Here is a 23,351-nt window from a genome sequence, read left to right as displayed (position 1 = left end):
CCTACTGACATGGGAAAAACCAAAAAATTTATTCTTCAAAAATCTATATCTCATCTTCTATTTGCTCAATTGTCATCAAACTTCATACGCAAACTCTTCATAGCTCACCTGACATATCCGCCAAATGTTGTGCACTTTCGCCACTGGGGGTGCTGATTATGGCAAAAATGATATTGCAGCTTCTGATTTGTCAAACTTGGCAGGCAAACTCTTTACAAGACCCTTATTGGGGCGCTTGCCATGGGCGACAACGCTCGAAATTTTGCCCCTTTTTCTTGGACTGCCACCGCTACTGAGAACCAGAAGCCCAGATCCAGGCGGCCTCGGGGCCTCTATAGCGCCCCCTAATGTGTTGTGATTTTTGCCTCTCGCTTTAAGGTGCCTGGTTGCCATGTAATTTGTAGTAGTGGCATGCCTTTTGGTAAGCACATGTATCTCACTAAGCCGGACAAAAATGTAATGCCAATGCATTAGCCACGCCCAACAGGAAGTGAGGTAATTTCACTTTTGTGCGAAATGCATGGCCACGAAGACGGCGCAACTCCTCCTAGACCGTTCATAGGAACATCACCAAAATTGATACACATCATCTACAGACATGGCTGACAAATGTTGCTAAATACGTTTCACGTAGGTTAAACCGTTCATAAGTTATACGTCAATCAATTTTCACTTCAAAATTTTACATGCTTAAAAATTCATAACAAATCTTCTGATTGCTCAAAACTGCTCATTCTTCACACGCAAATCACTCATTGGGCTTCTGACATCTTACCCAATTTCTGTCATTTTTCGCCACTGGGGGCGCTATTTTTGGGCAAAAAATCCAATCTTTCCTCAAATTTGGTCAAACTTCGCGGCCACCCTCTTACTGCCTCCCATGTCATGTATACCACATTTTGGGAATTTTCGTCCATGGGGGGCGCTGTTTTTGGCCGACGCAATTGCTCCAAAACGGGTTTTTGGTAAATAATTCCATAATGCTTTTCCTTCACACCACTTCCTTGTGATAGTGCGTTGCTGTTGTAGACACTTATTTCTCCAACTCATAATCGCTCATGTACAGCATAGCGCCACCTACTGACATGGGAAAAACCAAAAAATTTATTCTTCAAAAATCTATATCTCATCTTCTATTTACTCAATTGTCATCAAACTTCATACGCAAACTCTTCATAGCTCACCTGACATGTACGCCAAATTTTGTGCACTTTCGCCCCTGGGGGTTATTTTTATTATTTTTCTGTCGCATTTGACCTTATTTGAGGCATTTCCCCATGCACGAAAACTCATGAAATTTGATACACACATCAGTCATTGTAGCCTCTTCTCAGCCACAGACGTTTGGCCCCGGGCGTGGCCCAGGGACTTCATAGCGCCCCCTAATTGAAACAAATCTCTTCAGAACTTATGGCCAGAACCTTACTCAGAACCCTTAGATCAGTACAAAAATGACATGAATCATGATAGTTGTCCTAGCAACACACACACACACTGCAGACACAGGGAAGCTAAGATGACTTAAGATTACAGCATGAGATGGAGATAAGGAGGAGACACATGTATAGTTTTGTACATATATAAATGTACATTTTCACACCACAGAAACACACACACACACACACACACACACTCTTTAGTGTTTGTCTGTCTGTCTCTCATCCGTCAAGCAGTCATGGCATTTGCAACATGCACATCACCTTTGAACATTTGATGAATATATGACATGTGACTGTTTTGTTGGGTGGCGGAATGTCCTGGGTTGCGGAACCACATGGGCGAGGGCCCGTCAAGGCCGCTAGCGGCTTTAATTATTCTTCCGTCTTCTTTATTTTTCTCCGCTGTTGGGCCATTTTCGGGGCACTTGCCATGGGCGAAAACGCACGAAATTTGGCACCAGTTCCGAGAATTGCCACCGCTACTCAGACCCAAAAGCCCAAACTTGGCCGGGGCTCAGGGCCTCTATAGCGCCCCCTAAGTCATTGTGATTTTGGTCTCCCGCATTAAGGTGCCTGGTTGCCATGTAGTTAGTAGTAGTGGCATGCCATTTGGTACGCATATGTATCTCACTAAGCCGGACAAAAATGTAATGCCAATGCATTAGCCACGCCCAACAGGAAGTGAGGTAATTTCACTTTTGTGCGAAATGCATGGCCACGAAGACGGCGCAACTCCTCCTAGACCGTTCATAGGAATGTCACCAAAATTGATACACATCATCTACAGACATGGCTGACAAAAGTTACTAAATACGTTTCACGTAGGATAAACCGTTCAGAAGTTATACGTCAATCAATTTTCGATGCAAAATTTTACATACTTAAAAATTCATAACAAATCTTCTGATTGCTCAAAACTGCTCATACTTCACACGCAAATCACTCATTGGGCTTCTGACATGTTACCCAATATCTGTGATATTTCGCCACTGGGGGCGCTATTTTTGGGCAAAAAATCCAATCTTTCCTCAAATTTGGTCAAACTTCACGGCCACCCTCTTACTACCTCCCATGTCATGTATACCACATTTTGAGAATTTTCGTCCATGGGGGGCGCTGTTTTTGGCCGACTCAATTGCTCCAAAACGGGTTTTTGGTAAATAATTCCATAATGCTTTTCCTTCACACCACTACCTTGTGATAGTACGTTGCTGTTGTAGACGCTTATTTTTCCAACTCATAATCGCTCATGTACAGCATAGCGCCACCTTCTGACATGGGAAAAACCAAAAAATTTATTCTTCAAAAATCTATATCTCATCTTCTATTTACTCAATTGTCATCAAACTTCATACGCAAACTCTTCATAGCTCACCTGACATGTACGCCAAATTTTGTGCACTTTCGCCCCTGGGGGTGCTGGTTATGGCAGAAATGATATTGCAGCTTCTGATTTGTCAAACTTGGCAAGCAAACTCTTTACAAGACCCTTATTGGGGCGCTTGCCATGGTCGACAACGCACGAAATTTGGCTCCTTTTTCTTAGACTGCCACCGCTACTGAGAACCAGAAGACCAGATCCAGGCGGGCCTCAGGGCCTCTATAGCGCCCCCTAACTCGTTGTGATTTTGGCCTCCCGCATTAAGGTGCCTGGTTCCCATGTAGTTTGTAGTAGTGGCATGTCATTTGGGACGCATATGTATCTCACTAAGCCGGACAAAAATGTAATGCCTGTTGCGGCGACCTGCCACAAGGAGTGCCTAAACGCAGGCTCACATGATTGACAGCTGCCTCCGCCACTTCCTGCTATGCTGAAACGCTGCGCTACCAGCGCACACACGCTGCGCTGAACAGGCAGCCAATCACGACGCTAGTTAGCAGGGCAGCCAATAGCAGGGCAGCGGTCGTTCTAGAACGCTAGGCAGAATTGACATTCAGTTTGTAACGAAGCAGCAGCGCAGCAGTTGCAAAGAGAACTTCACTACTAACACAAACTTTACAGCACATCAGGGAAAAAAGGACAAAAAAGGCTACCGGTAAACTCACTGAACTTTTTTATATGCAAACGCTGCGCTCGCAGTAATCCGTGGGCATGAGAAATGTTTGTTCCTTACCTGTGATTGGTTTAATGGTTTAAACTTTCTTTCTCAGTGGCGTGTAGTAAAATATCTTCAGTTAAAGTGAACAAACTGCCTGTGAAAGGGCTAATGGTTAAAATGGTTCTTAGTTTAAAACTGTTTTTCTGTTCATTTATATTTGTTCAGCAACATATTACCTGAATTATTAAAAATGGTTAAAATATACCTAATTTACCTTATACATAAATATTTATGTATTGTTGCCTAATTAACTTGGGTTTTGTTATAGAAAAACAAGCATTTATTCATACATGCTTTGTTGTAGAAAAACAAGCATTTATTCATACATTTATTTTGTTTGTATGTTTTTAAAGGTTTTTCACCTTCTAACTTCGGCTTCAAGCTCCAAGCTTCTAGCTTCTACTTCTGATTCTACTTCTGATTCTAACGTCAGTTCCACTGAAAACCAATAAAATACAAGACGAGTGGAATCCTGTGTCTGAGTCCTTCCCTTTCAAGTGTGGGAAACCCTGATGCTCACATACACTTGACAGTGAAAAACCGATGCACCAGTGGAAACTGACGACTGCCAGACAACTGCCAGTGAATCACCGCTGCACCAGTGCATCAAACCGAAACCAGTGACCAAGAAGCAAGACTCCATTCGTGCCACAACCCAACAGAGAGGGAAGACACTTCACCTGGGGGCCTGGAGGATAAAGCTTAAAGTCATCTGGAAAAAAGAAACGAAATGGCGAAGTCATTAGAAGAACTGAAAACAGAGCGAACCACAGCCAAAAGACTTTTCTCCCGTCTTGCTAACTGCATTGCAAGAACACACTCGGAGATGACTGTGGAGGAGCTAAAGCAAAACTTCAACAAGCTTACAGCAGAAAGCTCGAGACTCATGGAGGCGAACGAAGAGATTGAGGCCGCCTACATGGCAGAAGCAGCCGCAGCCGCTGTAGAGGACCTGGGCGCCGAGAAGAAAGCCGACCTGGAGAAGATAGAGGCATACTGTAAGCAGAGGACTAAAGAAGCAAAGCTCCTAATTCAACAAACACTCTGGGAATCGTATGGGGAGAAAGAGCTGCCCCTTGCTCTATACATCGCTGAAGCTGACTGCAAGAATGTCTCCTCTGCCCAGCTCGACGTGACTCTGGAGGCATATGAGTTCATGCTGAAGCACTTTGAGATGTTGGTGCTGAAGGCAAAAGAAGCGCACCGCGACTGGAACCGCTGGGCTCCCGCTGCAGAGCAAAGAGACTTTGATCAACGCATGACAGAGCTTGAAGTGCAACTTCCCCAGCTGGTGTCACGCAAGGCCACCTTCATCAAAGCTGCAAAAATCAAGACAGAATCTGATGAGCCCTCTGTCCACCGTACAGCTCCAGTGCCAGCAATAAAGCTGAAAGCCACAGCCCTTCCAAAGTTTGCTGGCAACCAGCGAAGTTACTACAGGTGGAAGAAGGAGTGGGAAGCTCTACAGAAGCAGGGTGAACCGACAGGGTCTAGAGAGGTCAAGAAATTCCAGCTGCTCGACAGCATCGATGAAAAGGTGGCCGAAAACCTACACCTGTCGACCTACAGCTCCTCAAACGAAATCTTCAGAGTCCTGGATAACCGGTTTGGGAACCAAGCCAAAATTGCTCTCGAGATCATTGAAGATCTACAAGCAACTCCTGCAGTCAAAGCCAGCCAGCCAAGAAGAGTCATCGAGCTCATCCAAACAGTGGAAAAAGCTCTCTACGACTTAAATGAACTGGACAATGCCGAGGCCATAAAGAACCCCATTGTGACCAAATCCATTGAGGGCAAATTTCCAGAAACTTTAAAGAAAGACTGGCTCACCTATGCTGCTGACGTGAGTAACGCTGTGGACCATCACAACCGCTTTGACAAGCTGCTGGCTTACCTAAAGTCACAGGAAGCCATATATGAGCAACTTGACCAGCTGAAAGATGGCGTTGAACCCGCCAAGGACAAGACCAAGTTCCTGAAGCAAGCCAGAACAAAAGCAACCAACAGTCCGGCAGTGTCATCCAACGGTGACGCAGCAGGCTGCATCGTCTGTGGTGATCCAAAGCACAGAAGAAAACTGTACTTCTGCAGAAAGTTTAGAACCAACCTAAAGCCATCGGAGAAGAGGGATGCAGCACAACAACTCGGTGCCTGCAAAAGATGCCTCGAAGTCCACACTGGTGAAAGCTGCAAGAAAACCACCTACCTGTGCGGGAATCCAGAATGCAAAGATCAACACCACTTCCTCCTCTGTCCAGTTACCAGACCCCAGTCCCAAAGAACACCCAAGTTCAGTCCAGTGAGGGCTGAGGGCAGAAGACTCACTGAAACCCAGGAGCAGTTCCTCTCCAAACTCACACCAGAGCTGGCACAACAGTGTCGAGATGCCTTCTGCAACATAGCGTCCAGGGCATTCAACTCCAGTGCTGCTGAGAGAGGTCTTCTAGATGAACACTGCCTCACCGAGTACCCAGTCATCCTAATGCTCCTCAATGTCACTGCTAATGACGGACAGAGTGTCGGGACCCTCATCGACTTGGCATCAGACACAAACTACATAACGCACAAAGCTGCAAGCAAGTTGAACCTGAGAAGTGAAGACGTTACGCTGGAGGTTCATGGCGTTGGAGGGATGAAGGTGTCTGTTGCAACCAAGCGTTATTTGCTGAAGATACGAGTCAGCACCCCAAGAGGGACACTCAAAGCACACCAACTCATCTGCTATGGACTTGACAAAATAGCGGAAGTCCACAGACATGTCCCGGCGAAAAAACTGCAGAAAATCTTCTCAGACATCTCCCTGGAAGATCTGGCAAGACCAAAGGAGATCCAACTCCTCATCAGCCACAAAGAAGGGCAGCTGGTACCCCAGAAGGTTCGTTCCGTCGGTGACTTGGTGCTCTGGGATGGCCCGCTTGGCAAAACCATTGGAGGCACACACCCGGACCTCTTTGAAGAAGTCACCTTAATGGCCCACAACTCCAAGACTCATTTTGCAAGATCCATGCGCACTGCAGCTGTCATTGGAGACAAGCCTGCTGGTTGCATAGCCCAAGTTGCCATGCGAGAGACAGCCAGCCTGCCTTCATTCAACCACTCCAAAGAGGAGAGACGTGTCCTCGAAGAGGATGCCTATGTCGATGACATATTGACTTCCCACAACAACCTCGACCACCTGAAACGCCTTACATCCAACATTGAGCAGATCCTTCAAGCAGGAGGGTTCTTCATGAAGCCCTGGATCTACTCGGATCAAAGTGGGAGGAGCGAGTCGAGAGGTGAGAAGATCGAGTCAAACACCATGATCCTGCCAAACCAACTCACCGAAGAGGATAACAAAGCCCTGGGCCTCGGCTACACCGTCGACGATGACAAGTTACATGTCATGGTTGCAGTGAACTTCTCCAAGAAGAAGAAGAAGAAAATGTGCCTCGGCCAGGACTTGTTGAAAGAACAAGTGAGAGAACAAACCCCCCTTGACCATAAAGGTGACCCTGTGAAAGCAGAAATGTGCGGAGCAGTCTTTGCAGCACGGCTGAAGAATTACTTCCAAAAGCACTGCCGAATCGAGGTCAAGAGGTGGTATCATCTAGTCGACAGCCAGACCATCTTGGGTGCCATACAGCGTGAAAGTTATGGATACCAAACCTTCTACGCAAACAGAGTTGGTGAGATCCAGAGCAGCACCGACATCCGAGATTGGTGGTGGATTCCAGGTGCCGAGAACATTGCAGATATTATCACCCGAGGGGCCAGTCCTGATGACCTAATCGAGAAATCCAAGTGGCAGTCAGGTCCGCAGTTCCTTCAGCTTCCTGAGAGTGAGTGGCCAAAAAAGTCAGTGAAAGATGTTGCTGCACAGGCAAGAGACAACGTCACAAAAATGCAGAAGAAAACATTCACTGCTGTACTCACCCGAAGTCAGCTGAAGACACAAAGCCCAATTGCAGTCCAGGACGAAGCACAATCCAAGTCCAGAAACCCGCCACCAACAGGAGCAGCAGTCCAAAATCTATTGGACGAAAGGTGCTTCAGCAGTCTAAGACGGCTGGTCGGGACGGTTGCATGGATTTGGAGGGCGGCTAAGAAGTTCTTGCGTGCCAAGAGGGGAGATGAAGCAAAGTGGGAGGCAATACCTTCATCTGGCGTCATCACTGTCAGCGAAAGGAAAAACGTGTTCCTGAAACTATGTCTGGCAGCGCAAGAAGGTGTGAACTTCCCAAATACAACTACTGACAGGCTTGTTGTATACAAAGACCAAGTAACTGGGATCCTGATGTGTGGAGGGCGGATACAGGCCTTCAAAGAGGACCATAATGCTGTTCCCCTGCTACCATACCAAGCCTGGGTCTCCACTCTCCTGGCCCGTGAAGCACACAGTGAGGGACATGACGGAGTGGCAGGAACTCTCCTGCGGATGCGAAAGAGAGCCTGGGTGATCAGAGGAAGAATTCTGGCCCAAAAAGTTGTCAACAACTGCATCATCTGCAAGAAGAAAAGAGCTCTGCAAAGCCTCGGTGGCGGAGGAGGCCTTACCTTCAGTGAGTTCCTGACAGTGCTTAAGCTAGCTGCTAACCTTGCCAACGAAAGGCCAATCGATGCCAGAGTTCAGAGCCGTGAGGACCGCATCAACTACGTAACCCCAAACACACTGCTGCTTGGCCGAGCCACACAAACTGGAGACTTCAAAACAGTAGACTACACCACCTACCCCTTCAAGAGACTGCGAGAAATGCAAACACAAGTTAGCCACTTCTGGAGGTCCTGGAGCCAACTTGCAGGTCCGAACCTGTTCATCCGCAGCAAGTGGCACACTACAAAAAGGAATGTTGCCGTCGGAGACATAGTGTGGCTCTGCGACCAAAACACACTGAGGGGGCAATTCAAGCTTGCAAGAGTGGTCAGCGTGAATGCAGACTCCAAAGGCATTGTCCGGGATGTCCATGTGAAAGTCCCCCTAGGTGGACGTGCTCGAGTGAAGACTCCAAAGCCAACCGAAAAGTCCTGGGACCCACAGGGTACCACACTGCATCGGGATGTGCGACGCCTCATTGTCCTCCTCCCAGTGGAGGAACAAGTCAGCAGAGACCAGCTCGCCTGATGGGTGCGATCTTCCCGTGTTGCGCCACACCAAGATCGAGTGGGAGGTGTTGCGGCGACCTGCCACAAGGAGTGCCTAAACGCAGGCTCACATGATTGACAGCTGCCTCTGCCACTTCCTGCTATGCTGAATCGCTGCGCTACCAGCGCACGCACGCTGCGCTGAACAGGCAGCCAATCACGACGCTAGTTAGCAGGGCAGCCAATAGCAGGGCAGCGGTCGTTCTAGAACGCTAGGCAGAATTGACATTCAGTTTGTAACGAAGCAGCAGCGCAGCAGTTGCAAAGAGAACTTCACTACTAACACAAACTTTACAGCACATCAGGGAAAAAAGGACAAAAAAGGCTACCGGTAAACTCACTGAACTTTTTTATATGCAAACGCTGCGCTCGCAGTAATCCGTGGGCATGAGAAATGTTTGTTCCTTACCTGTGATTGGTTTAATGGTTTAAACTTTCTTTCTCAGTGGCGTGTAGTAAAATATCTTCAGTTAAAGTGAACAAACTGCCTGTGAAAGGGCTAATGGTTAAAATGGTTCTTAGTTTAAAACTGTTTTTCTGTTCATTTATATTTGTTCAGCAACATATTACCTGAATTATTAAAAATGGTTAAAATATACCTAATTTACCTTATACATAAATATTTATATATTGTTGCCTAAGTAACTTGGGTTTTGTTATAGAAAAACAAGCATTTATTCATACATGCTTTGTTGTAGAAAAACAAGCATTTATTCATACATTTATTTTGTATGTTTTTAAAGGTTTTTCACCTTCTAACTTCGGCTTCAAGCTCCAAGCTTCCAGCTTCTACTTCTGATTCTACTTCTGATTCTAACGTCAGTTCCACTGAAAACCAATAAAATACAAGACGAGTGGAATCCTGTGTCTGAGTCCTTCCCTTTCAAGTGTGGGAAACCCTGATGCTCACATACACTTGACAATGCCAATGCATTAGCCACGCCCAACAGGAAGTGAGGTAATTTCACTTTTGTGCGAAATGCATGGCCACGAAGACGGCGCAACTCCTCCTAGACCGTTCATAGGAATGTCACCAAAATTGATACACATCATCTACAGACATGGCTGCCAAAAGGTACTTAATACGTTTCACATAGCATAAACCGTTCAGAAGTTATACGTCAATCAATTTTCAATGCAAAATTTTACATGCTTAACAATTCATAACAAATCTTCTAATTGCTCAAAACTGCTCATACTTCACACGCAAATCCCTCATTGGGCTTCTGACATGTTACCCAATTTCTGTGATATTTCGCCACTGGGGGCGCTATTTTTGGGCAAAAAATCCAATCTTTCCTCTTTTCCTTCACACCACTACCTTGTGATAGTACGTTGCTGTTGTAGACGCTTATTTTTCCAACTCATAATCACTCATGTACAGCATAGCGCCACCTACTGACGTGGGAAAAACCAAAATATTTATTCTTGAAAAATCTATATCTCATCTTCTATTTACTCACTTGTCATCAAACTTCATACGCAAACTCTTCATAGCTCACCTGACATATACGCCAAATTTTGTGCACTTTCGCCCCTGGGGGTGCTGGTTATGGCAAAAATGATATTGCAGCTTCTGATTTGTCAAACTTGGCAAGCAAACTCTTTACAAGTCCCTTATTGGGGCGCTTGCCATGGTCGACAACGCACGAGATTTGGCTCCTTTTTCTTAGACTGCCACCGCTACTGAGAACCAGAAGCCCAGATCCAGGCGGGCCTCAGGGCCTCTATAGCGCCCCCTAACGTGTTGTGATTTTTGCCTCTCGCATTAAGGTGCCTGCTTGGCATATAGTTTCTAGTTATTATTATTATTATTATTAGGGCCCGAGCACCGTCCAGTGCAAGACCCTATTGTTTTTGAAGGATTATTATTATTATTAGGGCCCGAGCCCTACTGGGCGAAGGCCCTATTGTTCTTGTAAGAGTTCACTATTATTATTATTCTTCCGTCTTCTTCTTTATTTTTCTCCGCTGTTGGGCCATTTTCGGGGCGCTTGCCATGGGCGAAAACGCACGAAATTTGGCACCAGTTCCGAGAATTGCCACCGCTACTCAGAACCATAAGCCCAAACTTGGCCGGGCCTCAGGGCCTCTATAGCGCCCCCTAAGTCGTTGTGATTTTGGCCTCCCGCATTACGGTGCCTGGTTGCCACATAGTTTGTAGTACTGGCATGCCATTTGGTACACATATGTATCTCACTAAGCAGGACAAAAATGTAATGCCAATGCATTAGCCACGCCCAACAGGAAGTGAGGTAATTTCACTTTTGTGCGAAATGCATGGCCACGAAGACGGCGCAACTCCTCCTAGACCGTTCATAGGAATGTCACCAAAATTGATACACATCATCTACAGACATGGCTGACAAAAGTTACTAAATACGTTTCACGTAGGATAAACCGTTCAGAAGTTATACGTCAATCAATTTTCACTTCAAAATTTTACATGCTTAAAAATTCATAACAAATCTTCTGATTGCTCACAACTGCTCATACTTCACACGCAGATCACTCATTGGGCTTCTGACATGTTACCCATTTTCTGTCACATTTCGCCACTGGGGGCGCTATTTTTGGGCAAAAAATCCAATCTTTCCTCAAATTTGGTCAAACTTCACGGCCACCCTCTTACTACCTCCCATGTCATGTATACCACATTTTGGGAATTTTCGTCCATGGGGGGCGCTGTTTTTGGCCGACGCAATTGCTCCAAAACGGGTTTTTGGTAAATAATTCCATAATGCTTTTCCTTCACACCACTTCCTTGTGATAGTGCGTTGCTGCTGTAGACACTTATTTTTCCAACTCATAATCGCTCATGTACAGCATAGCGCCACCTACTGACATGGGAAAAACCAAAAAATTTATTCTTCAAAAATCTATATCTCATCTTCTATTTACTCAATTGTCATCAAACTTCATACGCAAACTCTTCATAGCTCACCTGACATGTACGCCAAATTTTGTGCACTTTCGCCCCTGGGGGTGCTGGTTACGGCAGAAATGATATTGCAGCTTCTGATTTGTCAAACTTGGCAAGCAAACTCTTTCCAAGACCCTTATTGGGGCGCTTGCCATGGTCGACAACGCACGAAATTTGGCTCCTTTTTCTTAGACTGCCACCGCTACTGAGAACCAGAAGCCCAGATCCAGGCGGGCCTCAGGGCCTCTATAGCGCCCCCTAACTCGTTGTGATTTTGGCCTCCCGCATTAAGGTGCCTGGTTGCCATGTAGTTTGTAGTAGTGGCATGCCATTTGGTACGCATATGTATCTCACCTAGCCGGACAAAAATATATTGCCAATGCATTAGCCACGCCCTGCAGGACGTGGGGTAATTTCACTTTTGTGCGAAATGCATGGCCACGAAGACGGCGCAACTCCTCCTAGACCGTTCATAGCAACGTCACCAAAATTGATACACATCATCTACAGACATGGCTGACAAAAGTTGCTAAATACGTTTCACGTAGCGTTAACCGTTCAGAAGTTATACGTCAATCATTTTTCAATGCAGAATTTTACATGCTTAAAAATTCATAACAAATCTTCTAATTGCTCAACACTGCTCATTCTTCACACGCAAATCACTCATTGGGCTTCTGACATGTGACCCAATTTCTGTGATGTTTCGCCACTGGGGGCGCTATTTTTGGGCAAAAAATCCAATCTTTCCTCACATTTGGTCAAACTTCACGGCCACCCTCTTACTACCTCCCATGTCATGTATACCACATTTTGGGAATTTTCGTCCATGGGGGGCGCTGTTTTTGGCCCACGCTATTGCTCCAAAACGGGTTTTGGGTAAATAATTCCATAATGCTTTTCCTTCACACCACTACCTTGTGATTGTACGTTGCTGTTGTAGACACTTATTTTTCCAACTCATAATCGCTCATGTACAGCATAGCGCCACCTACTGACATGGGAAAAACCAAAAAATTTATTCTTCAAAAATCTATATCTCATCTTCTATTTACTCAATTGTCATCAAACTTCATACGCATACTCTTCATAGCTCACCTGACATACCCGCTAAATTTTGTGGACTTTCGCCCCTGGGGGTGCTGATTATGGCAAAAATGATATTGCAGCTTCTTATTTGTCAAACTTGGCAAGCAAACTCTTTTCAAGACCCTTATTGAGGCGCTTGCCATGGTCGACAGCGCACGAAGTGCGAGACCCTATTGTTGCCATGTGTCCAATTCTGTGCTTTGTCGCCATTGTGGGAGTAATGTCTCTTGCCGCAGAAGCTGTGGAAGGTTTTTCGCAGGGACGCATGCCCCCGCCCCCCTTGGCCGCTGGCGCGAGGGCCCGTCGAGGCCGCTTGCGGCTTTAATTTTTATTATTAGGCCCCGAGCACCGTACAGTGCGAGACCCTATTGTTGCCATGTGTCCAATTCTGTGCTTTGTCGCCATTGTGGGAGTAATGTCTCTTGCCGAGGAAGCTGTGGAAGGTCTTTAGCGGGGACGCATGCCCCCGCCCCCCTTGGCCGCTGGCGCGAGGGCCCGTCGAGGCCGCTTGCGGCTTTAATTAGGGCCCGAGCCCTATAGGGCGAAGGCCCTATTGTTCTTGTAAGAGTTCACTATTATTAGGGCCCGAGCCCTATAGGGCGAAGGCCCTATTGTTCTTGTAAGAGTTCACTATTATTAGGGCCCGAGCCCTATGGGCGAAGGCCCTATTGTTCTTGTAAGAGTTCACTATTATTATTCTTCCGTCTTCTTCTTCTTTATTTTTCTCCGCTGTTGGGCCATTTTCGGGGCGCTTGCCATGGGCGAAAACGCACGAAATTTGGCACCAGTTCCGAGAATTGCCACCGCTACTCAGAACCAGAAGCCCAAACTTGGCCGGGGCTCAGGGCCTCTATAGCGCCCCCTAAGTCGTTGTTATTTTGGCCTCCCGCATTAAGGTGCCTGGGTGCCATGTAGTTTGTAGTAGTGGCATGCCATTTGGTACGCATATGTATCTCACTAAGCCGGACAAAAATGTAATGCCAATGCATTAGCCACGCCCAAGAGGAAGTGAGGTAATTTCACTTTTGTGCGAAATGCATGGCCACGAAGACGGCGCAACTCCTCCTAGACCGTTCATAGGAATGTCACCAAAATTGATCCACATCATCTACAGACATGGCTGAAAAAAGTTACTAAATACGTTTCACGTAGGATAAACCGTTCAGAAGTTATACGTCAATCAATTTTCGATGCAAAATTTTACATGCTTAAAAATTCATAACAAATCTTCTGATTGCTCAAAACTGCTCATACTTCACACGCAAATCAATCATTGGGCTTCTGACATGGTACCCAATTTCTGTGATATTTCGCCACTGGGGGCGCTATTTTTGGGCAAAAGTTCCAATCTTTCCTCAAATTTGGTCAAACTTCACGGCCACCCTCTTACTACCTCCCATGTCATGTATACCCCATTTTGGGAATTTTCGTCCATGGGGGGCGCTGTTTTTGGCCGACGCAATTGCTCCAAAATGGGTTTTTGGTTAATAATTCCATAATGCTTTTCCGTCACACCACTACCTTGTGATAGTACGTTGCTGTTGTAGCCACTTTTTTTTCCAACTCATAATCGCTCATGTACAGCATAGCGCCACCTACTGCCATGGGAAAAACCAAAAAATGTATTCTTCAAAAATCTATATCTCATCTTCTATTTACTCAATTGTCATCAAATTTCATACGCATACTCTTCATGGCTCACCGGACATGTACACCAAATTTTGTGCACTTTCGCCCCTGCGGGTGCTCGTTATGGCACAAATGATATTGCAGCTTCTGATTTGTCAAACTTGGCAAGCAAACTCTTTACAAGACCCTTATTGGGGCGCTTGCCATGGTCGGCAACGCACGAAATTTGGCTCCTTTTTCTTAGACTGCCACCGCTACTGAGAACCAGAAGCCCAGATCCAGGCGGGCCTCAGGGCCTCTTTAGCGCCCCCTAAGTCATTGTGATTTTGGCCTCCCGCATAAAGGTGCCTGGTTGCCATGTAGTTTGTAGTAGTGGCATGCCATTTGGTAGGCATATGTATCTCACTAAGCCGGACAAAAATGTAATGCCACTGCATTAGCCACGCCCAACAGGAAGTGAGGTAATTTCACTTTTGTGCGAAATGCATGGCCACGAAGACGGCGCAACTCCTCCTAGGCCGTTCATAGGAATGTCACCAAAATTGCTAGACATCATCTACAGACATGGCTGACAAAAGTTCCTAAATACGTTTCACGTAGGATAAGCCGTTCAGAAGTTATACGTCAATCAATTTTCAATGCAAAATTTTACATGCTTAAAAATTCATAACAAATCTTCTAATTGCTCAAAACTGCTCATACTTCACATGCAAATCACTCATTGGGCTTCTGACATGCTACTTTAATTCTGTGATATTTCGCCACTGGGGGCGCTATTTTTGGGCAAAAAATCCAATCTTTCCTCAAATTTGGTCAAACTTCACGGCCACCCTCTTACTACGTCCCATGTCATGTATACCCCATTTTGGGAATTTTCGTCCATGGGGGGCGCTGTTTTTGGCCGATGCAATTGCTCCAAAACGGGTTTTTGGTAAATAATTCCTTAATGCTTTTCCTTCACACCACTTCCTTGTGATAGTTCGTTGCTGTTGTAGACACTTATTTTTCCAACTCATAATCGCTCATGTACAGCATAGCGCCACCTTCTGACATGGGAAAAACCAAAACATTTTTTCTTCAAAAATCAATATCTCATCTTCTATTTACTCAATCTTGATCAAACTTGATACGCACACTCTTAACAGGTCACCTGACATATCTCCCAAATTTTGTAAACTTTTGCCACTGGGGGCGCTGTTTTCAGGCAACATTTTATATCTCGGCTTCTGATTTGTCAAACTTGATCAAACTTGACACAACAACTCTTCATAGGTCCCTTGACATGTATACCAAATTTGGTGAACTTTCACCACTGGGGGCGCTCATTGCGCTGTATCAGTTGCAGGAGAGGTGTTTACAATCATGAGGCACCAGGAGTATGTTGTTTTGGTTGCCTTAAACACACATGACTTGTGGGGAATGGGTAGGCAGTCGGGAGCAAGTGTTGTAGCGTTACATACAGACTAATAGATGTCTAACAGAAGACAATCCTATGTAGCTATAGCTTGGTGACTGAGGAGGTAAATACATTAATTTGGTTGGGAAGCCATGGCATAAAATTTTCTGTCCATGACAACATCTCAGCGCACCGTGTACTCTGTGTCCGATTCTGTGCTTTGTCGCCATTGTGGGAGTAATGTCTCTTGCCGAAGAAGCTGTGGAAGGTATTTCGCGGGGACGCATGCCCCCGCCCCCCTTGGCCGCTGGCGCGAGGGCCCGTCGAGGCCGCTTGCGGCTTTAATTAGGGCCCGAGCCCTATAGGGCGAAGGCCCTATTGTTCTTGTAAGAGTTCACTATTATTATTCTTCCGTCTTCTTCTTTATTTTTCTCCGCTGTTGGGCCATTTTCGGGGCACTTGCCATGGGCAAAAACGCACGAAATTTGGCACCAGTTCCGAGAATTGCCACCGCTACTCAGACCCAAAAGCCCAAACTTGGCCGGGGCTCAGGGCCTCTATAGCGCCCCCTAAGTCGTTGTGATTTTGGTCTCCCGCATTAAGGTGCCTGGTTGCCATGTAGTTAGTAGTAGTGGCATGCCATTTGGTACGCATATGTATCTCACTAAGCCGGACAAAAATGTAATGCCAATGCATTAGCCACGCCCAACAGGAAGTGAGGTAATTTCACTTTTGTGCGAAATGCATGGCCACGAAGACGGCGCAACTCCTCCTAGACCGTTCATAGGAATGTCACCAAAATTGATACACATCATCTACAGACATGGCTGACAAAAGTTACTAAATACGTTTCACGTAGGATTAACCGTTCACAAGTTATACGTCAATCAATTTTCGATGCAAAATTTTACATGCTTAAAAATTCATAACAAATCTTCTGATTGCTCAAAACTGCTCATACTTCGCACGCAAATCACTCATTGGGCTTCTGACATGTTACCCAATTTCTGTGATATTTCGCCACTGGGGGCGCTATTTTTGGGCAAAAAATCCAATCTTTCCTCAAATTTGGTCAAACTTCACGGCCACCCTCTTACTACCTCCCATGTCATGTATACCACATTTTGGGTATTTTCGTCCATGGGGGGCGCTCTTTTTGGCCGACGCAATTGCTCCAAAACGGGTTTTTGGTAAATTATTCCATAATGCTTTCCCTTCACACCACTGCCTTGTGATAGTACGTTGCTGTTGTAGACACTTATTTTTCCAACTCATAATCGCTCATGTACAGCATAGCGCCACCTACTGACATGGGAAAAACCAAAAAACTTATTCTTCAAAAATCTATATCTCATCTTCTATTTACTCAATTGTCATCAAACTTCATACGCAAACTCTTCATAGCTCACCTGACATATGCGCCAAATTTTGTGCACTTTCGCCCCTGGGGGTGCTGGTTATGGCAAAAATGATATTGCAGCTTCTGATTTGTCAAACTTGGCAAGCAAACTCTTTACAAGATCCTTATTGGGGCACTTGCCATGGTCGACAACACACGAAATTTGGATCCTTTTTCTTAGACTGCCACCGCTACTGAGAACCAGAAGCCCAGATCCAGGCGGGCCTCTGGGCCTCTTTAGCGCCCCCTCAGTCGTTGTGATTTTGGCCTCCCGCATAAAGGTGCCTGGTTGCCATGCAGTTTGTAGTAGTGGCATGCCATTTGGTATGCATATGTATCTCACTAAGCCGGACAAAAATGTAATGCCAATGCATTAGCCACGCCCAACAGGAAGTGAGGTAATTTCACTTTTGTGCGAAATGCATGGCCACGAAGACGGCGCAACTCCTCCTAGGCCGTTCATAGGAATGTCAACAAAATTGATAGGCATCATCTACAGACATGGCTGACAAAAGTTACTAAATACGTTTCACGTAGCGTAAACCGTTCAGAAGTTATACGTCAATCAATTTTCGATGCAAAATTTTACATGCTTAAAAATTCATTACAAATCTTCTTATTGCTCAAAACTGCTCATACTTCACACGCAAATCACTCATTGGGCTTCTGACATGATACCCAATTTCTGTGATATTTCGCCACTGGGGGCGCTATTTTTGGGCAAAAATTCCAATCTTTCCTCAAATTTGGTCAAACTTCACGGCCACCCTCTTACTACCTCCCATGTCATGTATACCACATTTTGGGAATTTTCGTCCATGGGGGGTGCTGTTTTTGGCCGACGCAATTGCTCCAAAACGGGTTTTTGGTAAATAATTCCATAATGCTTTTCCTTCACACCACTACCTTGTGATAGTGCGTTGCTGTTGTGGACACTTATTTTTCCAACTCATCATCGCTCATGTACAGCATAGCGCCACCTACTGACATGGGAAAAACCAAAAAATTTATTCTTCAAAAATCTATATCTCTTCTTCTATTTACTCAATTGTCATCAAACTTTGTACGCTAACTCTTGATAGCACACCTGACATATAGGCCAAATTTTGTGCACTTTCGCCACTGGGGGCGCTATTTTTGGGCAAAAGATCCAATCTTTCCTCAAATTTGGTCAAACTTCACGGCCACCCTCTTACTACCTCCCATGCCATGTATACCACATTTTGGGATTTTTCGTCCATGGGGGGCGCTGTTTTTGGCCCACGCAATTGCTCCAAAACGGGTTTTTGGTTAATTATTCCATAATGCTTTTCCTTCACACCACTACCTTGTGATAGTACGCTGCTGTTGTAGACACTTATTTTTCCAACTCATTTTCACTCATGTACAGCATAGCGCCACCTACTGACATGGGAAAAACCAAAAAATTTATTCTTCAAAAATCTATATCTCATCTTCTATTTACACAATTGTCATCAAACTTCATACGCAAACTCTTCATAGCTCACCTGACATATATGCCAAATTTTGTGCACTTTCGCCCCTGGGGGTGCTGGTTATGGCGAACCCTATTGTTGCCATGTGTCCAATTCTGTGCTTTGTCGCCATTGTGGGAGTAATGTCTCTTGCCGAAGACGCTGTGGAAGGTATTTCGCGGGGACGCATGCCCCCGCCCCCCTTGGCCGCTGGCGCGAGGGCCCGTCGAGGCCGCTTGCGGCTTTAATTATTCTTCTTCTTTATTTTTCTCCGCTGTTGGGCCATTTTCGGGGCGCTTGCCATGGGCGAAAACGCGCGAAATTTGGCGCCACTTCCGAGAATTGCCACCGCTACTCAGAACCAAAAGCCCACACTTGGCCGGGGCTCAGGGCCTCTATAGCGCCCCCTAAGTCGTTGTGATTTTGGCCTCCCGCATTAAGGTGCCTGGTTGCCATATAGTTTGTAGTAGTGGCATGCCATTTGGTATGCATATGTATCTCACTAAGCCGGACAAAAATGTAATGCCAATGCATTAGCCACGCCCAACAGGAAGTGAGGTAATTTCACTTTTGTGTGAAATGCATGGCCACGAAGACGGCGCAACTCCTCCTAGACTGTTCATAGGAATGTCACCAAAATTGATACACATCATCTACAGACATGGCTGACAAAAGTTACTAAATACGTTTCACGTAGGATAAACCGTTCAGAAGTTATACGTCAATCAATTTTCACTTCAAAATTTTACATGCTAAAAAATTCATAACAAATCTTCTAATTGCTCAACACTGCTCATACTTCACACGCTAATCACTCATTGGGCTTCTGACATGTTACCCAATTTCTGTGATATTTCGCCACTGGGGGCGCTATTTTTGGGCAAAAAATCCAATCTTTCCTCAAATTTGGTCAAACTTCACGGCCACCCTCTTACTACCTCCCATGTCATGTATACCACATTTTGGGAATTTTCGTCCATGGGGGGCGCTGTTTTTGGCCGACGCAATTTCTACAAAACGGGTTTTTGGTAAATTATTCCATAATGCTTTTCCTTTACACCACTACCTTGTGATAGTGCGTTGCTGTTGTGGACACTTATTTTTCCATCTCATAATCACTCATGTACAGCATAGCGCCACCTACTGACATGGGAAAAACCAAAAAATTTATTCTTCAAAAATCTATATCTCATCTTCTGTTTACTCAATTGTCATCAAACTTCATACGCAAACTCTTCATAGCTCACCTGACATGTACGCCAAATTTTGTGCACTTTCGCCCCTGGGGGTGCGGGTTATGGCAGAAATGATATTGCAGCTTCTGATTTGTCAAAATTGGCAAGCAAACTCTTTACAAGACCCTTTTTGGGGCGCTTGCCATGGTCGACATCGCACGAAATTTGGCTCCTTTTTCTTAGACTCCCACCGCTACTGAGAACCAGAAGCCCAGATCCAGGCGGGCCTCAGGGCCTCTATAGCGCCCCCTAACTCATTGTGATTTTGGCCTCCCGCATTAAGGTGCCTGGTTGCCATGTAGTTTGTAGTACTGGCATGCCATTTGGTACGCATATGTATCTCACTAAGCCGGACAAAAATGTAATGCCAATGCATTAGCCACGCCCAACAGGAAGTAAGGTAATTTCACTTTTGTGCGAAATGCATGGCCACGAAAACGGCACAACTCCTCCTAGACAGTTCATAAGAATGTCACCATAATTGATACACATCATCTACAGACATGGCTGACATAAGTTCCTAAATATGTTTCACGTAGAATAAACCGTTCAGAAGTTATACGTCAATCAATTTTCAATGCAAAATTTTACATGCTTAAAAATTCATAACATATCTTCAAATTGCTCAAAACTGCTCATACTTCACACGCAAATCACTCATTGGGCATCTGACATGTTACCCAATTTCTGTGATATTTCGCCACTGGGGGCACTATTTTTGGGCAAAAAATCCAATCTTTCCTCAAATTTGGTCAAACTTCACGGCCACCCTCTTACTACCTCCCATGTCATGTACACCTCATTTTGGGAATTTTCGTCCATGGGGGGCGCTGTTTTTGGCCAACGCAATTGCTCCAAAACAGGTTTTTGGTAAATAATTGCATAATGCTTCTCCTTCACACCACTACCTTGTGATAGTACGTTGCTGTTGTAGACACTTATTTTTCCAACTCATAATCGCTCATGTGCAGCATAGCGCCACCTACTGACATGGGAGAAACCAAAAAATTTATTCTTCAAAAATCAATATCTCATCTTCTATTTTCTCAATCTTGATCAAACTTGATACGCACACTCTTAACAGGTCACCTGACATATGTGCCAAATTTTGTGAACTTTTGCCACTGGGGGCGCTGTTTTCAGGCAACAATTTATATCTCGGCTTCTCATTGGTCAAACTTGATCAAACTTTACAAAACAACTCTTCATAGGTCCCTTGACATGTATACCAAATTTGGTGAACTTTCACCACTGGGGGCGCTCATTGCGCTGTAGCAGTTGCAGGAGAGGTGTTTACAATCATGAGGCACCAGGAGTATGTTGTTTTGGTTGCCTTAAACACACATGACTTGTGGGGAATGGGTAGGCAGTCGGGAGCAAGTGTTGTAGCATAGCGCCACCTACTGACATGGGAGAAACCAAAAAATTTATTCTTCAAAAATCAATATCTCATCTTCTATTTTCTCAATCTTGATCAAACTTGATACGCACACTCTTAACAGGTCACCTGACATATGTGCCAAATTTTGTGAACTTTTGCCACTGGGGGCGCTGTTTTCAGGCAACAATTTATATCTCGGCTTCTGATTGGTCAAACTTGATCAAACTTTACAAAACAACTCTTCATAGGTCCCTTGACATGTATACCAAATTTGGTGAACTTTCACCACTGGGGGCGCTCATTGCGCTGTAGCAGTTGCAGGAGAGGTGTTTACAATCATGAGGCACCAGGAGTATGTTGTTTTGGTTGCCTTAAACACACATGACTTGTGGACCACTGGGGGCGCTCATTGCACTGTAGCAGTTGCAGGAGAGGTGTTTACAATCATGAGGCACCAGGAGTATGTTGTTTTGGTTGCCTTACACACACATGACTTGTGGGGAATGGGTAGGCAGTCGGGAGCAAGTGTTGTAGCGTTACATACAGACTAATAGATGTCTAACAGAAGACAATCCTATGTAGCTATAGCTTGGTGACTGAGGAGGTAAATACATTAATTTGGTTGGGAAGCCATGGCATAAAATTTTCTGTCCATGACAACATCTCAGCGCACCGTGTACTCTGTGTCCGATTCTGTGCTTTGTCGCCATTGTGGGAGTAATGTCTCTTGCCGAAGAAGCTGTGGAAGGTATTTCGCGGGGACGCATGCCCCCTTGGCCGCTGGCGCGAGGGCCCGTCGAGGCCGCTTGCGGCTTTAATTAGGGCCCGAGCCCTATAGGGCGAAGGCCCTATTGTTCTTGTCAGAGTTCACTATTATTATTCTTCTTCTTTATTTTTCTCCGCTGTTGGGCCATTTTCGGGGCGCTTGCCATGGGCAAAAACGCGCGAAATTTGGCGCCAGTTCCGAGAATTGGCACCGCTACTCAGAACCAAAAGCCCACACTTGGCCGGGGCTCAGGGCCTCTATAGCGCCCCCTAAGTCGTTGTGATTTTGGCCTCCCGCATTAAGGTGCCTGGTTGCCATATAGTTTGTAGTAGTGGCATGCCATTTGGTATGCATATGTATCTCACTAAGCCGGACAAAAATGTAATGCCAATGCATTAGCCACGCCCAACAGGAAGTGAGGTAATTTCACTTTTGTGTGAAATGCATGGCCACGAAGACGGCGCAACTCCTCCTAGACCGTTCATAGGAATGTCACCAAAATTGATACACATCATCTACAGACATGGCTGACAAAAGTTACTAAATACGTTTCACGTTGCATTAACCGTTCAGAAGTTATACGTCAATCAATTTTCACTTCAAAATTTTACATGCTAAAAAATTCATAACAAATCTTCTAATTGCTCAACACTGCTCATACTTCACACGCTAATCACTCATTGGGCTTCTGACATGTTACCCAATTTCTGTGATATTTCGCCACTGGGGGCGCTATTTTTGGGCAAAAAATCCAATCTTTCCTCAAATTTGGTCAAACTTCACGGCCACCCTCTTACTACCTCCCATGTCATGTATACCACATTTTGGGAATTTTCGTCCATGGGGGGCGCTGTTTTTGGCCGACGCAATTTCTCCAAAACAGGTTTTTGGTCAATTATTCCATAATGCTTTTCCTTTACACCACTACCTTGTGATAGTGCGTTGCTGTTGTGGACACTTATTTTTCCATCTCATAATCACTCATGTACAGCATAGCGCCACCTACTGACATGGGAAAAACCAAAAAATTTATTCTTCAAAAATCTATATCTCATCTTCTGTTTACTCAATTGTCATCAAACTTCATACGCAAACTCTTCATAGCTCACCTGACATGTACGCCAAATTTTGTGCACTTTCGCCCCTGGGGGTGCGGGTTATGGCAGAAATGATATTGCAGCTTCTGATTTGTCAATCTTGGCAAGCAAACTCTTTACAAGACCCTTTTTGGGGCGCTTGCCATGGTCGACATCGCACAAAATTTGGCTCCTTTTTCTTAGACTCCCACCGGTACTGAGAACCAGAAGCCCAGATCCAGGCGGGCCTCAGGGCCTCTATAGCGCCCCCTAACTCATTGTGATTTTGGCCTCCCGCATTAAGTTGCCTGGTTGCCATGTAG

At 45.3% G+C, this 23,351-nt stretch overlaps 1 protein-coding gene across 1 annotated transcript in view; it reads right to left on the bottom strand.

The window, feature by feature from the left end:
- Positions 1-23,351, bottom strand: part of LOC132871705 (mitochondrial adenyl nucleotide antiporter SLC25A24-like) — a 104,185-nt gene that overhangs the window by 60,974 nt on the left and 19,860 nt on the right. The gene's annotated exons all lie outside the window — the stretch shown is intronic.

Source organism: Neoarius graeffei, chromosome 23 (assembly GCF_027579695.1).
Source record: "Neoarius graeffei isolate fNeoGra1 chromosome 23, fNeoGra1.pri, whole genome shotgun sequence".
NCBI classification, from domain to species: domain Eukaryota; kingdom Metazoa; phylum Chordata; class Actinopteri; order Siluriformes; family Ariidae; genus Neoarius; species Neoarius graeffei.
The sequence above is the reverse complement of the archived record's forward strand: the minus strand, read 5'-3'. Positions and strand labels throughout refer to the sequence as shown.